At 33.3% G+C, this 17,369-nt stretch overlaps 1 protein-coding gene and 1 long non-coding RNA gene across 4 annotated transcripts in view; one reads left to right on the forward strand and one right to left on the reverse strand.

The window, feature by feature from the left end:
- The window catches only part of LOC116153992 (uncharacterized), a 64,868-nt gene that overhangs the window by 10,873 nt on the left and 36,626 nt on the right, over nt 1-17,369 (forward strand). For both annotated transcript variants that reach the window (XR_010381674.1, XR_010381673.1), the window contains exon 3: nt 2,627-2,683. This is a non-coding gene — a long non-coding RNA (uncharacterized LOC116153992). The remainder of the gene's footprint in view (nt 1-2,626; nt 2,684-17,369) is intronic.
- The window catches only part of PHF14 (PHD finger protein 14), a 139,453-nt gene that overhangs the window by 10,006 nt on the left and 112,078 nt on the right, over nt 1-17,369 (reverse strand). The window contains exon 18 of one of the 2 annotated variants that reach the window (XR_010381672.1): nt 7,315-7,408. The exons of the other annotated variant lie outside the window; for it this stretch is intronic. The gene's annotated coding sequence lies outside the window, so the exon portion shown is untranslated. The remainder of the gene's footprint in view (nt 1-7,314; nt 7,409-17,369) is intronic. 2 annotated transcript variants of the gene reach the window in all.

Consider the following 17,369-nt stretch of genomic DNA (forward strand, 5'->3'; position numbering starts at 1 on the left):
ACATATTTTGATGTAGTAGAAAAATAAAGGGAAAGAATACAGTGTGTGGGAGCACAGCTTTCGTCAGACAAAGTAGTCAGGGAAGTTCCTCTACTAAAAAGGTAACGTTCAGGCTGAGATGAATGATCATCTGTAGGAAGAAACTGTCCAGGCAGCAGGAACAAAGGCAAGGGCCCCACAGTACAGATGAGCTTGGCGGGATGAACACCAGCGTATCTGGCATGAGATGAAATGTTGCCTGTGTAGGCTGTACTGGTTACTCCGTTTGTAGTGAGAGGCCACTGGAGGGTTTACTATTAGTAATACGATTTGATTTTGAGCTTTAAGCTTATTATTATTGGCTGCACTAGAGAAAGAAGGGTAGAGGTTATAGGTAAGAATGAAAACAGGGAAATAAGGCAGAAGACAACTGCACGAGTATAAATGAGAAATGACGGTGGCCTGGAGGACTGTTATAGCAGTGGGGATGGAAAGAAGAACAATATGGTTCTGAGTCAGGATAGGCCGATAGGTACATAAGGGAAATAAACAAAAGACAGTAATTAGGAATGACTCCTGCTGGGCATTCAAAAATGGTAGAAGTGAGTTGGGAAAGACTAAGAGAACTAAGTTGTAATCGGGACGTACATAATATTTTACACTCTTTCACTTATTTTTTTATAAACAGTGCCAATTTTGGAGGAAAAAGGGAGTTCAATAAAATGTTGTTTTCATTAGGAAAAGGAAATATATCAAGTCAAAGTCAAGAAATGTAAATCTGAATTCCCAAAGCATCTCAAGTATTTCCAACATAACTAAAACCTTCTAATTCCTAATTTTTAAGTAATACAGATCAAGGAATGTATAGATCATTCCTGTCCTAGACAAATATTTAACTACAAAAAATGTAACCAGTACTAAAGTACAGGGCTATGTGTATGAGCAGGAAAGAACAGTATAGAACAGAGCAGTATAGGATATGTGCCTAAAAACCTTATAGCTACTTTTTCCCTATCAAACATAACAGAATCTTCTTTAAGCTAGGTTTGTGATGATAGGTTAAACTTGTCATGCTATTTTTAATAAACAACTTTACTTTAATATATGGAAGATACATTTTCTTACTTTAATATATGGAAGATACATTTTCAAGAAGGAAAATGCCGTTGTTATCTTGGTTATAAGCTTGCTGCTGAAATGATTTAGATAGTTTCTCTTCCAGACAGTATCAATATCAGGCCTTCCTTTTCAAGCAATGAATTATAGTGGATACTTCAAACCTATTTTATCTATATCGCTTAGTTCAGAAAAATGAGAAAACATAAATATTTATTCTATATAAACAAAACAGACACAAGATGTAGATAAAAATGATCCATTATGGAGCAGTGAATAATTGCTATGCGTATCCCCATAGGAACAGAAAAGGGCATCTAGCATTTCTACTGGCTTTAAATTTGAGGATGTGTAAGGTTACTGGAAAAATTTTAAAAACCTGTAATTCTATGTGTTTGGGAAAATATGTGTTTGAAGATCATTATTTTGCATTCACAATAAATTTAACATGTGGTCTGTAGCATACTTTGGAGAAAACTCAATAAAACTGCTTTAGTTGAGAAGCATCTGTAGTAACAAACCAACCTCCTCCCCACCACACACAGACACACAAAAAAAAGTTTAAGAAATCCTAATGTAGAAACAATAAAGTGAAGCTACTTGTTTAAGTAAATTGTTCCTTTACTTTGCCACTTCTTATTTCTAGATATTCAAAAGGCAGTCACCTGAAATTCTGCAGGCAAAGAATTCTTATAGTCTGATAATTTGAGGAAAATATGCTAGTATTTTTTTTTCTTTCATGAAAAAGTAGTTTTAAGTTTTGGGAGACTATGTGGTAAGGAGAAGGAAGTATCAAGTAGGAACAGTGATATCACTAATAAAGTGACATAAGTATAAAAGTTTATAGGTGCTAGAAACAATTTGAAACTAGTTTTAAAAAATGAAACACAGAAATACCTATAACCAGAGATTCACATGCTACACTGATGCAAAACGAAGCTGATAATTTCAAAGAATGAAATTTGTGTGTAGATTAAATTTCCTTGTGGGAACCATATATCCCATTATGCTCTTGATGAAATTCAGACTATTATATAACACAATGCAAGGAAGATTTTAAAGTAACTTATTTTATATCAAAATGACAAAGTATTTCTGTCTATATATGCCAAACAATAAGCCCAATTAGATAATCATGGAAATAATATTTGAGAATTATATAGGCCATGTAAGAGATTTAACTACACATGTACATAAATGAGCACTGGACATCAGTACTCCATAGGGGAAAGATCAATGGACTCGGAGACAAAGTCAAAGTCCTTATCTGGGCCCTACTATTTATCATGGGTCTTCCACAAATCATTCACAAATCTTCTGGAACTCCAGATTTCTTAACTAGAGATAACCCTGAGAAAAAAGAAGTCTAAAAGAATTTGACCAGTTGATCTATAACTTTATAAAGTCACTTCTAGATTTAAATTCTAAGAGTACACTATTTTAAATGAATGAGAAGTAAACCATTAGGAGTAACACTCAAGGTAAAACTGGTATTTCTGTCAAATAACTGAGAAACCAATTCTCTCCTTAGGTAAATGCTTGATAATTCTAACAAACTGAATTTTTAAGGGAGACATAACTTGTTCAGGTAAGTCTGACCACATCTGCAGTATCTACTGACCTCTCATTAGCAATAATTTAATATCATATAAAATTCTATAATAAAAGCCTGAATTAAAAATTGAGATGCTTAGAATATACAGTATTCATATAATCCTCTGTTGAAAAAAGTGTGAAATAGTATTATTTCCATATATGATTCCATATTAACCTAGGAACCATAGGTTATAAGTCTATAATCAAATTTATACATGATCCTGTTTTTCTCAAGCAATCTTTTTCAACAATTATATAAAGAGCTTCTGTAAGTTTTTAGGCATCTTTTATCCCTTTGACTATGAAAAATCAAACATACATGTAACAAAATAGTTTGGTTTTGCTCACAAATCTAGATTAAAAATAACATGAGATATACTACTACTTCTACTACTACTTCTACTAATCCTGGTGGTGCGTGTTACCGTTTACAGAGAACTCAACGGGCCAGTCATTATGCTAGGCATTCTACATATGCTGTTCTCTGATATTCAGAATATGCCTTCACATAATTACCTTTACTTTATTGATGAGGAAATAGAAACCCAGAAGGGTTAAGGAATTCACACAGGGTGCCAAAGCTACCAAGTAGAGGAGTAGATGTTCAAATCCAGGTCTGTCTGACTGCAAACCTGATGCTCCTCAGACATATGTCACTTAATTTCAATTTTATAAAAACTGACATATTAAAGAAAGAGGTTAACACACAGATAGTAAACATAACAGAAAATAGTATTGGCTTCTTGACATTTATACAAGACTGAATGTATATCAAAGACGTTTCTCAGGAATTAAACTTTCTTCTTTGTCAGTAACCGCATGGGAACAATTTCAGATAATGGCAAAATTTGCAACCATTTTACTGGCACAAAGCCCTTCATTTTATCATAAAGTATAGAAACATCAATCTTATTATATGAACCTCTTTCAAATTCTATTACTTAAAGCTCTTTGTTTGAATTTCTAGTTTCTTTAAATACTTTATGTAGAATTGTAGTTTGTCCATTGTATGGTTAAAAATTTATAAATCTATAGCTCATCGCTGTTGAACAATGAACAATCACAAGAACTTGAAAAATCTCTACACAAAATTAAGAATGTAAGCAAAGTATTACCTCCTCTTAGATTATTTATATTTGCTTCTGAATCTGTATTCATATGCTTAGACACCTAGCAAAAACATAGGCCTGTATATCAGTCAGGAGGTACTATAACAACATGCATGCTCTAGTCTAGATAGAATGTGGGTTCAGTGAGTTTAGCGAGTTGTTTTAGAAGTGAAATTTAATTGGAAAAAAAAGGTTACATCACACACAATAAGAATAAGAAAGTAAGTTTTGTTTTAGTGTTGAGTGTGTAGATATATGTATAGGCTGTGTGTATGGTGAGGTCTTGTAAAGGGCTATGTAGGGGGTGTGTGTAGAGCTGTGTGCAGGAACATCTGTAGAGATGTAAGTAGGAGTGTGTGGAGGAGTATGAGAAGGCTGGTGTACAAAAGTATGTGTTGAATCAAGTATATGCATGTGTATAGGGGCCTCAGAGGCCAGGTCATCCCCACATGCAGATAGGAATCTAGAAGTCAATGCCATTATTATATGGACTTGCTGATCACAATGATGAATTAGTACATTATTAGCAATAGTATGTTAAGTCATATCCTATGGAAATTTTTACTTTAATCAATTCTAGAAACATTTACTATACCTTTTGTACTTTAAAAGGTACCATGAGTTGTCATATTTTTCATTTTTTGTAATTTATTTTCCATTTCTTTTGGAAACAAAGCTAAATGCTTGTCTTTCTCAGACATTTGCCTTTTAACATTTAAAATTACCTATACTTTAGGGTTAGTTTAAAATAGATACATTCTTCATTTAAATATAATACAACTTCATAAAATCCTTTAAATTTGGTTTCAAACCAAAGGCTGATGATTTCTCTGTCTTTAATTTCTTCCCAAGACGAAGCTCATAAGAGTGTGACAATTAGTTACCTTAATTAGTAACCTCTTAGAAGAAAACACAGGCAAAACATTCTCTGACATAAATCTTAGCAATGTTCTCCTAGGGCAGTTTATCCAGGCAATAGAAATAAAAGCAAAAATAAGCAAATGGGACCTAATTAAACTTACAAGCTTCTGCATAGAAAGGGAATTATAAACAAAATAAAAAGACAACCTACAGAATGGGAGAAAATATTTGCAAATGATGCAGCTGACAAGGGCCTCATTTCCAGAATATACAAACAGCTCATATAATTCAATAACAAGAACAAAAAAACAACCTAATCCAAATATAGGCAGAAGACCTAAACAAACATTTCTCCAATGAACACATACAAATGGCCAATAGGGACATGAAAAAATACTCAATATATGGAAGAGAATCTGAAAAAAAAATATATTTATGTATAACTGATTGCCTTGCAGAAACTAACATTGTAAATCAACTACACTTCAGTAAAAAATAAGAATTAAAAAAAATTTTTTTAAATGCTCAATATTGCTAATTATCAAAGAAATACAAATCAGAACTACAGTGAGGTGTCACCTTATACTGATCATAATGGCGAACATTAAAATGCCCACAAACGATAAATGCTGGAGAGAGTGTGGAGAAAAGGTGACCCTCTTACTCTGGTGGGAATGTAGTCTGGTGCAGCCATTATGAAAAACAGTATGGAGATTCCTTTAAAAAACTAAAAATAGACTTATCACATGATCCAGCAGTCCCTCTCTTGAGCATGTATCTGGAGGAAACTCTAATTCACAAAGATACATGCACCCCAATGTTCATAGCAACACTATTTACAATAGCTAACACATGGAAGCAACCTAAATATCCATCAACAGATGACTGCATAAAGAAGCTGTGTGTGTGTGTGTGTGTGTATAATGGAATACTACTCAGCCATAAAAAGAATAGAATAATGCCATTTGCAGCAATACGGATGGACCTGGAGAATGTCATCATAAGTGAAATAACTCAGAAAGAGAAAGAAAAATACCATATGATATCAGTTACACATGGAATCAAAAAATGACACAAAACAGAAACAGACTCAGACATAGAAAACAAACATGGTTATGGGGCAGGGGGAAGGAGGGATAAACTGGGAGTTCAGGACTGCAGGTACTAACTACTATATATAAAATAGATAAACAACAAGATCCCACTGTACAGCACAGGGAACTATATTCAATATCTTATAATAGACTAAAATGAAAAAGAATATAAAAAACTTGAGACAACAATAGTAAAAATAAGATTTTATCAGAAAAGGTTAAGCTGTGGAGGGTCACAAACCAATCAATTTTGGTTTTTCATCCCTGCAAGAACCAGTATTTGCCCTCTTGGAGTGATATTGCCCCCAAATGAGAATGCACAGCATATGTCATATGGGAAGATTTTAAAAAATACACATAGAAAAATACAACAAAATGTTAGCAGTAGTTATTTCCTTGGTTTATTTTCATCTTTGTATATTATTCTACAATAAGCATATGTGCATATAACTTTCAAAAAAGTAATTAAAATTATGACCATTTACCATGAACATAATTAAACCACAATCTTTTCATCTTAATACCTAATCAGATATCTAGACAAATTTCACTGAAGAAACAACAGAATTTCTCAGTTTTATATATGTAACCTTATATTCATATATATTTATTGATTTTTTTAGCTTAGACATCCAAAACATTTGCAGTGTACTAAGTGTGATACACATTGTTAAAAATGGTAAATGCACTTCTGAAAGTTTTCAAAACTTCCTAGGATCCTATAATAATAGAATATAGCAAAAGATATACCCATCCTCACTGCTTTTTTTCCCCTCAAGGAAAAAAGTAATAACCACACAAAAGATTCAAACATTAAAAAAGAAAATGTAATCCATTTTTTTACTTGTGAATGCTGACATGAAATTTCTGAAAATCTGGCTTCAGTAAAGTACAGAATACTTTACTATGGTAGTTGTTTTATATGTGGGTCAAAAATGAATAAATATGCTAGAATAAAGAGATTAAAAACAGCCCACAAAGGCAAAAAGCCTAATCCTGGTTTTTCACCCCAAATAAATATGAAGAGCTCTAACTCCATTCAGCCTGCACCTTGACAAAGATGATCTGTAATTAAAATGCCTACAGACAGCTATTTAGCAGCAGCACTGCACCCATGGCATACAATAGATCTGGCAACTGTGGAAGTCACAACAGCTGTTCACTGTACTCAGCCTCACACTGATCTTAATATGTGATGAGAAATGAAAATAGAACAGATTTTTACAAAGAAAGGACAAGAAACTAGGTTTGAAATAAGATGACAGGAAATTTAAACTGTAGTCAACAGTGTTACTTATGTGAAGCAAATGCTTACTGATTATTTCTTCTGCCGTTCCTCCCCAACCTGTTTTTTAATACCAGTTGACTGTAACAAGACAGGTCTGAATGTATCATAAGTTAATTCTTTATCAGTTTTCATATATCATCCTTTACCTTGGTCAGCCAGCTGAAAATTATGCAAGCTATAAATTAGCTTTAAACAAGCTCTGAATCAGGTTGGAACTGGTTTTCGAATTAAAGAGCCTTCAGTATATTACAAAGTGCTGTCATTTTATTACCTCAATCAATTCTGTGTGGCCTGAGGAGGAAGGAAATGAATGCTGTCTTCATTTGCAATGGGTTTATCTCTTATAGCAGGCTCTGGAAACGTAACTGCAGCAATGAATTGAAAGCTAAAGTTACATTTAACATTGCCAATGCAAGAAATTCTTGCTCCTTAAAAAAGTTGGAGTTTCAAAGGAAGAAAAGGCATTTCTATACTGTGAAAAATATACAAAAAATTAACACTTGATTAAACTTAAATTTTACAGAGTATTAAAGAAATATGGTTAAAGTCAATATTCTATTAAAGTAATTTTAAGTGGTCCTCAAATAAAGAAAAAAAAACACAATGGATGTGTTATTTTCAGTGTTTCAGAAGTACTAGACATAATCATAAATTTCACCTTTAGTGAAAACCATTTCATTTCTTTTTCCTGTGCAACTAAATAGAAAAGTGAATTTCATACTAGTCAGGTGCACTGTCACTGTTACCAGACTCTAAACCACAGAAAAAAGAACAAAGAAAAAAAAGCCCTAAAAAGTAGGTATTATTTGTTACTCTCTCCATTTTAAAGTGAGGAAATGAGGCACAGAGACATTAAGTCACTTGCTCAAGTTTACACAGTTACCTAGACAATGTGATTCAACACCTATTCTTAAAGGAGAAAAGAGATTATTTGACTAAGAGTACAGGGGCACCGAGTATGGCTTGAAGGGTATGTCAAGTGAAGGAAGAGTTCCAGTGACAATGAACAAATCAGCATGTTTATGTGCAAGTACTCACATAACACACATATAACACAAGAAAGCTTTCAGTCTTTTGACGAAGTTTGCTTACAAGACCGTGTTACTTGACCTAATCAATCACTGTGTACCCTTCTGCAGTTTGAATTTACTTGTGATTTTGCAAAATGATTTTAGACGTCTATATTTTAGCACTGAACTTGTTTTTAGTCACTGAGTAGATTTAATGATAATATAAAATGCTTTCTGAAGTGCTGAATGACAGATTAATAAATGACAGTAGAAAGAACACTAACTAGCACTAACCAGGTCATAGCTCTACCATTAACTAACTGTGGAACCCTGAGATTAACTGGAGGTTACTTTGAGTCTCACTTCCCCTTAACTGTGAAATAAAGCATCTTGACTAGATTATTTAAATTATTTAACCCTGTAAGTGATAGTGAAATCAATTTAGTGAAGACTGGTCAGCATTTTTTAATCTAAAAAGAACAATTACCAGCAAGCCTTTATTTCATGAAATCTTTTAGTTATATATAACAAACTATATAAAATAAATCTCTCAATAAAAAAGTTTGTGAATCACTGGTCTAAACGGTTTCTCCTCTTCTTCTGATCCCTAATGTCCTCCAAAGGGCACCAAATAGACCTTCAGTGGCTTCAAATTCAAGATATAATACGTACAACCCTTCATGATATGGTCTCAGTCTACCCTTATAACCATTTGGTTTGCATTAAAAACATATTAGCTGAAAAGAATACATTTTCTCCATTGAATTGCCTTTACTGCTTTGCCAACAATCAGTTGATTTATATATACGTGGGTCTATTTCTGGCCTGTCTATTCTGTTCCACTGATCTATGTCTAATATATTTTGCCAATACCACACTGTCTTGATTACTGTAGCTTTATAGAAAGTCTTGAAGCCAGATAGTTTCAGACCTCCAAATTTGTTCTTCTTCAACATTGTGTTAGCTATTCAGGGACTTATGTTTTTCCATGTAAACTTTAGATCAGTTTGTCAACATCAACAAAATAACTTGCTGGGATTTTGATTGGGATGGCAGTGAATTTATAGTTGATGTTGGAAAGAACTGTCATCTTGATGGTATTGAATCTTCCTATCTATGTACATGGAATATTTCTCCATTTGATTTTGATTTCTTTTACTATAATTCTGTAGTTTTCCTCATATGGATCTTGTACATATTTTGTTAGATTTATACATAAGCATTTGATTTTTTTTGTTTTTGGTGCTCGTGAAATTGGTATTGTGTTTTAAATTTCCAATTTCAATTTTCATGGCTGGTTGTAAGAAAGTAACTGACTTTTAAATATTAACAATGGCATTGGAACACTTAGACACCCATGTGAAAAAAAGAATCTATACACAGATCTTAAACTTTTCACAAAAATTAACTCAAAATTATTTAGAAACCTAAATGTGAAACGCAAAACTATAAAACTCCTAGAAGAAACAAGATCTAGATGACTATGGGTTTGACCATGACTTTTTAGATACAACACCAAAATCACTATCCGTAAGAGAAAATGATTAAGTTAAACTTCATTAAAATTAAAACTTCTGATATGCAAACAACTTAAGTGTCTAACAGTGGTTGAATGGATAAAGAAGATGTGGTATACACAATGGAGTACTACTTAACCATAAAAAAGAACAAAATCCTGCCATTTGTGACAACATTGATGGACGCTGAAAGTATTATGCTAAGTGAAATAAATCAGATGGAGAAAGACAAATGCTGTATGATTTCACTCACATGTGGAATCTTAAAAAAAAACAACAAATGAACAAACAAAATAAAAACAAACTGAAAGATACAGAAATCAGATTATTATCCGATCTGACAAAAGACAGGCATCCAAAATGTAAAAGAACTCTTAAAATTCAACAATAAGAAGCAAACAACCAAATTAAGAAATAGGCAAAAGATCTGAAGAGAGAGCTCACCGAAGAAGATATATAGGTGGAAAACAAGCATATAAAAAGATGTTCAAGGGTGGAGGGTGGGAAGGGATAGACTGGGATTTAAAAATTGTAGAATAGATAAACAAGATTACACTGTATAGCACAGAGAAATATACACAAAATGTTATGATAACTCACAGAGAAAAAAATGTGACAATGAGTGTGTATATGTCCATGAATGACTGAAAAATTGTGCTGAACACTGGAATTTGACACAACATTGTAAAATAATTATAAATCAATAAAAAATGTAAAAAAAAAATAAAGGCAGCTGACAAGGATATATTGTACAGCACAGGGAATATAGCCAATATTTTATAATAACTGTACATGGAACATGGTCTTTAAAAATTGTGAATCACTATGTTGTACACTTGACACATGTAATATTGTATATCAACTATACCTCAATAAAAAAATAAAAAATAAAGGAGAAAAAAAAAAGATGTTCAACATCATATGCCATAAGGGAAAGGCAAATTAAAACAATAATGAGGTATTACTACACATCTATTAGAATTGCTAGAAGTCAAAACACCAACAACACTAAATGCTGGGAAGGATGTGGAGCAACAAAAACTCATTTATTACCAGTGGGAACGCAAAATGGTACAGTTAATTTTGGGAAGCAGTTTGGCAGCTTCTTACAAAACTAAACATATTTTTACCATATGATCCAGTAATCAAGTTCCTTGATTTTTCCCAAATGAGTTAAAATTCATTCATGTCCACATAGAAATTTGTACATGTATGTTTATAGCAGCTTTATTCATAGTTGCTGAAATTTGGAAAGATTGTTGTATACACAACAAACTAATTGTACACACACTTTCTCTCTCACCTTCAATAGATGAATGGATAAATCAACTGTACATCCAAACATACTGTATGATTCCAACTATATGACATTCTGAAAAAGGCAAAATTATGGAAACAGTGAAAGATCTGTGGTTGTCAGAGGTCTGGGGAAGGGAAGTGGGGGTAAACAAGTGGAATACAGTGGCTTTTTAGGGCAATGAAACTATTCTGCATGATATTGTAATGATGGATGCAATTCACTGTATGTATGTCAAAACCCACAGAAAGACCACCACCAGAGTGAACCACAATGTAAACTACAGACTGGGGGTGATAGTGATGTGTCAGTGTAGGTTCATTGATGGTAGCAAATGTACCAGTTAGGTGAAGGATGTCCCAAGTTGGGGAGGTTGTGCATCTGTGGGGACAGAAGTTATATGGAAACTCTGTACTGTCTACTAAATTTTGCTGTGAACCTAAAATGTAAAAATAAATAAGTAAATTAAAAAGAAGAAAGAAATGAACTATCAGGCCATGAAAAAACATGGAGAAAACATAAATGTATATTACTAAGTGAAAGAAGCCAATGTGAAGAGGCTATATACTATATAACTCCAACTGTATGACATTCTGGAAAAGGTAAAACTGGAGACAGCAAAAGGATCTGTGACTGCCAGGAATTCAGAGGCAGAGAGAGAGAGGGAGAGATAGGTGGAATACAGGGGATTTTTAGGGCAGTGAAACTATCCTATATGATACTGTAATGGTTATATGTCATCATTCATTTTTCAAAACCCATAGAACATACAACACACAAAAATGAATACTAGGGTAAACTATGGACTTTAGTTAGCAATAATGTATAAATATTGGCTCATTAATTATAACAAATTTACCACACTAATGCAAGATGTTAATAACAGAGGAAACTATATAGTTTTAAAGTTTTATATATTGTAAGAGTGGGGGTGAGAATGAGGAGGCATAAGGGAAACTCTACTTTCCACTCAATTTTTCTGTAAACCTAAAACTACTCTAAAAATAGTCTATTAAAAAAATCAAAAAGAAAAAAATAGCAACTATTATTAGTACAAATATTACTTTTCAAATTATTATGCAGTTTTCCTCCATACAAATTGTACACACACACTTTTCTCCATTTATGCTCTTCAAATATTAGAAAGGCCTTTGAAGTACAGTAGCACATGATAGCATTATACCTCCCTGACTTCTTCAAGTTAGGTTTTAACTGTGTAGTTTGTGGAATGTAAGCTGGAGTGAAATGTGTCCATGTCCAGATATGATTTTAAAAGCCATTCTGCAATTTGTCATATTTCCTGCTACAGTGCCTTGGGCCACATATGTTGAAGTAAGCCTGCCATCAGCTTGGGTTCCCATGTGACTATGATGAACACAGCTGCTCTTCCAATCTGTATTGACATGTTACTTATATGAGAAATCAACTTGTGCTAGTTCACTAAAAATTGGGGATTTTTTTTTTTGTGTGTGTGTAGCATAACGTAGTGTGTGTTAGCCTGTTCTAACTTACATTCCTGTCAAATCCAACTTAATTTTCCCAACTCCATTCAAATGACATTTTATCCACAATCTCTTTTTGACTCTTGGAGCTGAAAGCAATGTTTCTAGTCTTTCAGTTCCCAGTAGCTTATCTGCAACTTCCAATGGCACATAATACTTTAAATCTTATATTAACACTTTAAATCTTGTATTATAATTATATCCAGACATGTCTTATCTATCCTACTAGAATATACTTTTTTTTTAAGGGCCAGATTCGTATCTGATTATCTCAGTATATCTCAAGTACCTAAGCAGAGTATGAGGCATACCTTTTGAATACCATACAGATTTTTATTCAACAAAATGAAGTTCGTAGTGAAGATACATTGGTAGGTCCATCAAGACAAAGAAAATATCTGTATAAATAAAAGTTACTGATTCTTGTCAAATGTTATGTTTCTTACGAAATGTATACAAAAATACGAAATAGACATTTTCTTTCAGTTTAAACTCTTAGACAAACTCATTTGTTCTTTATTTTGGGGGAACCAGTTTATCTGTAATTTAAAACTGTATCTCTATTCCAAGGAAATTTACTATAATCAATAGGTACTTTTAAATGTTAACAGAAATGCTGAGTGAACTACACAGAAATAGAATCTATTCTAAGAAAGGGTATTATTTAAACTTGCTGAACAGGTATTTTCTTGTTTCTTACTCTTGGTCTTTTCTGCATATTTGGGTCATTGCTGGCAGAAATTTATGTTTCAGACATCCACTTGTTGTTCAACAAATAGCCTTGGGCATCAATGGCAAAAACTAGAATCTGTACCACTTCTGCTGCCATTCAGCAAAATAAGTTTAAAAAATAATTTCAGTAACAACAAATAGGAAACAGACTAGCAGTAAAGAAACCAGGAGCATTTAAATCTATCTTCAAAAAAATTATGTGTAACATTCAGGGTTCCTTGTCTTCAAGGAATTATGAAAAAATATTCTTGGCCATAATGGTTTGCAATTTAGCTGATAAAACAAGCCTGGACGTAAATAAATGAATAACCATACAGAGAAACATCTACGAATGTCAAATGAACAGTCCAGAAAAATGCAAAAGAAGTTTATCTTAGTCCTAAGGATTGTCAGGAAAACCAGGATTTAAGCTGAATATTTAATGAAACAAACAAGAATAGTATCTCACTGATGTTTGTAAAAAGAGAGAGGGATGGAGAAGGAAGCAGGGAGAGGGAGACAGAGAGCTATCTGGAATATTGGCATGAGGCTAGATTATAGATGACCTTGAAAGTCAGGGATAAAACTCTGATGTTTGTCCTATGGTATGGACAATGGAGAGCTCATTCTTTGAGTTTTCTAACCTGGAAGGACATATGAAAAATGACATTTCAAAAAGACTGATTTGGAAAAAGTCTGAGGATGGCTTAATTAGAAGTAGAAACTTAAGATTCTGAAGAGAAAGACTTGCAATAAAGAACAAAAAGTAAGTGACTTTTTTTTCCTTCTGAGAAAGGAAATAAGAAATTGAGGTACTCTGAAAGCAACAAAGGCTGAAGCAGGAAAAGTAACAGACTATTTCTAAGGTTGAGAGGAGATAAGATAAGGATATGGCCCCTTTTTCCTCTGAAGTAAGAGACAGAGTGAATCATCTAGAAAAAAATGAGGGTGATGGAAATAAAACTGAGACTTGAGATATGTGGCAAATCTCTGAAACAACTGCTACAAGAAATCTGATAAGAAGCTCACAGAAGACAGCAATGAGGTTTGGTTTAACTTAGGAGGCACGGATTTGTAGTGAACCTAAGTCCATAAATTATCCACTTATTTCTAGCCAGAAACCCCCCCCCCAAAACCAAAAACAAACAAACAAAAAACCCAAACCAGAAACAATTGAGATGAAACAATACAGTGGATGCAGAGAAAGCTAAGGAATATAATAGAGGGTCCTAATGTTTTTATAAATATATATTAAAATGCCAAATCACAGTTTAAAAGGGAGGAGGAGAATAAAATCAGAAAGAGGAAGATGCACTGGAGTTCTTGAGGAAGTTTGAGTCATGATGATAGGGCATTTGACATTCTTACATTAAAGGACTCTTGGGGTAGGTGGCATTTTATCTATCAGTCTCTCATAAACAGTCTAAAATTTCATTTTTAAAAGATATATACTGATAATACTTTCAGAAAAAACTTTCTTCAAAGTCTCACACCAAGATTAGTTTGGTAATTCATCAAAGGAGAAACCTGAAGAAAGAAAAAATGAGACTGGAGAGTAAGGATTTCTTTAAAAGAGGTACATTAAAAGGAAGTCCTTATGTAAGAGAATTTTTTTTTTTTTTTTTCTGAAAAGTACTCAGGAGTCTGAGGGTCAGAGAGACTGGCTGGTGCTGCGTCTGTCTGGTTGTAACAGCAGAGCAGCAAAGATACAGGGCTGCCTGGGGAATGGCTGCTCATCTGAGCTTGCAGGGCAAGGGTTTGCATGTGCTTACCTGAGGACAAATGACGACCTGTGAAAGAAAGCAAGACTCTGGCTGTCTTTCTAGAAAGGGATCTAGCCAAAGAGAACAGCCTAGTGGAGTGGTGTGATGCCAATCAGAGAGGAGACAAAAGGGCCTTGAGTTCTGAAAAATGAATTATAAGTAACCCACAAGAGAACCCATCTGTCACTACAAGGGAACAGCAGGTAGGAAAGCCCTAGCAATGAGAAATCACTAAAAACCCATGAAAGTAAGGAGGGACAAGAGTCAAAGTCCTATACGGCCCCCTTCCAAACTAGATTTCCCAGTTTGAAGCAAGTCTGAGATGGGGAGAGGAAAAGCTCTGAATTGGTTGAGGAACTAAAGCCTTGACATTACATTGACTAGATTTTTGATATTAAAAAGACTATTAATACCTCAGGAGACTGGAAAAACCATGAGATATGCTGTAGAGTCGCTCAAAAAAAGAAAATGCAACAAAGCTAGTTTAAAGGCATTGGGATTAAAGAATTAAGTTGCTTTCTGTTTGCATCTTGTCTTGAATTCAGGAACAACATTTATTTAGATCAGAATAAAAATGGAAAATTAATCTTTTAAATAGAAATCTGGATAGTCTTTAAAGCACTTAATATAGAGAGCAGATAAGATCATTTCTGTTGTCTCATTTTATATGCTTTATTTAAAATTAATTTGAAGAGTTTTTATTTAAAGGTATCAGTTTAAGACTGAAGGACTCCCCTCCACTGCTAAATTGGTATGGTGAATGAAAAACAAAAAAACAGAAAACAAAAGGCCAACTAAGTATTTGACTCTTTAGGGAGGTTCTTATCTTAGGGAAGCATTTTACTGATGAAGAAACATAAATACACTTGATAAATATATAGAATATCGTGTTTCCAAATGCTGCTTTCATTGTCAGGGAAAACGAGGAGGGGTGAAAGTGTAGGAAAAAAGAAAATTTGGGGACTTGAGAACAACTAAATCATGAAGAAAGTTTATCTCACTGCAAAAGTTAGACTCATGAGTAGTAGTAGAACTCAAGAAGGAGCACTCAAAAAGAAATGAGGATAAGATGTAGTTAATACAGTATTTAGGCTGAAACAGGTTAAAGCTTCCACAGTCACTAAATATCACAGGGAAAGGGTAGAAAAATGTGTAAATTATATACCACTGTGCTTTTTTTTTTAAAAGAAAGAGAATATTTTCTAAAAACATCACTTCATTCACAATCCTAAGATGACCTGAAGTGGGGAAAAATTAATGATAATTAAACTAATGACTGGATACTGGAATGAAGTTTGAATGGAGTTATTAAGTAAAGATTTTTTTATTGGTGGTGTGTATGTTGAAACTGCTGCATTAAAATACGAAGATAATGCTGAAATAGCTTATGTTCAATGACTTACTTTAGGTTATCTGTGTATCTATGCTTTGGAAACTGATTCACAATTATCTGCTAATCTAAATTTAAAACTCTCTTTGGAAACAATTTACAGAATACTGTTTGTCTTTAGAAGCTGAGAAAATAGTCCAGTCCCTTAAAAGTGAACTGATAAAAATGCTTTGATGCGGCTTGAACTTTTCAAAGTGATTCTTAAAAATTTTAACCTCTATAAGCATACTTTAAAGAGTTTTCAAACCAGCGAAGCAGATAATCATTTGTAGCCATTATTGAAGGTACATTTAACAAAAAACCAACTTAACTTCAATACAACACTGTAACATAAACCTTTAAGAAACCTTCAGAGAAAACATTAAAATAGATTGCATCTTAGGTGACCAGAGTTTAAATTAGGAATATGAATTAGAATAGAGGAAAAAAGAGAACAATATATTAAAGCTAGATAAAATAACTTGTAGAAGTTAGAAGTCACAAAAGAACCTAGATGGCTGAGCTAGGGTCACAGGTGGAAATACAGTGGACTAAAAAGTTGCATATATGGATCTTTATCATCAAGGAAGAAGGAAACATTTTTTAACTTTTTATAGGTGAGGTAATAATTTCATATTCTTTGGTTAACAAACAGTTAACAAACGAATTAATCCAAATGAGTCTAGATTGCATTATAATTAGCATTTGATCCACAGACAAACAAGGTATTATTTTTGAATATGAGAATTTTTTACTGCAAAAGAATGCTAATATTGAAAAAAATACAAAATCTTCTAGTTTGTACACAGAGTGGGTGATACTGCACAAATCAGAATATCCTCAAACTATCTTTGCAATGAATATGGTTGTGCACTGAATGTGGTTGGTTTTAGTTTCTTTTTACAGTACAGGTTTTCAAACTCCACAACTCATGAGAAATATTAGGCAGTAATGTAAGAGTCAGCTAAAATACAGTGCTTAGTGCCTAATTAAAAAAAAAAAATTCACTTTTAGATCCCTTTCCCTTACCTCCCTCCAAGTACAACAGATTAGTTTCTGCTGGGTCTGCATAAATCATCTATGTTGTCAAGTGGCAGCTCCCTTAACACAGACACTTCTTTCACTGAATTTTATCAAGAAAGGGCCTTGAGGAGTCA

The sequence above is a fragment of the Camelus dromedarius genome, chromosome 7 (genome assembly GCF_036321535.1).
Source record: "Camelus dromedarius isolate mCamDro1 chromosome 7, mCamDro1.pat, whole genome shotgun sequence".
NCBI classification, from domain to species: Eukaryota; Metazoa; Chordata; class Mammalia; order Artiodactyla; family Camelidae; genus Camelus; species Camelus dromedarius.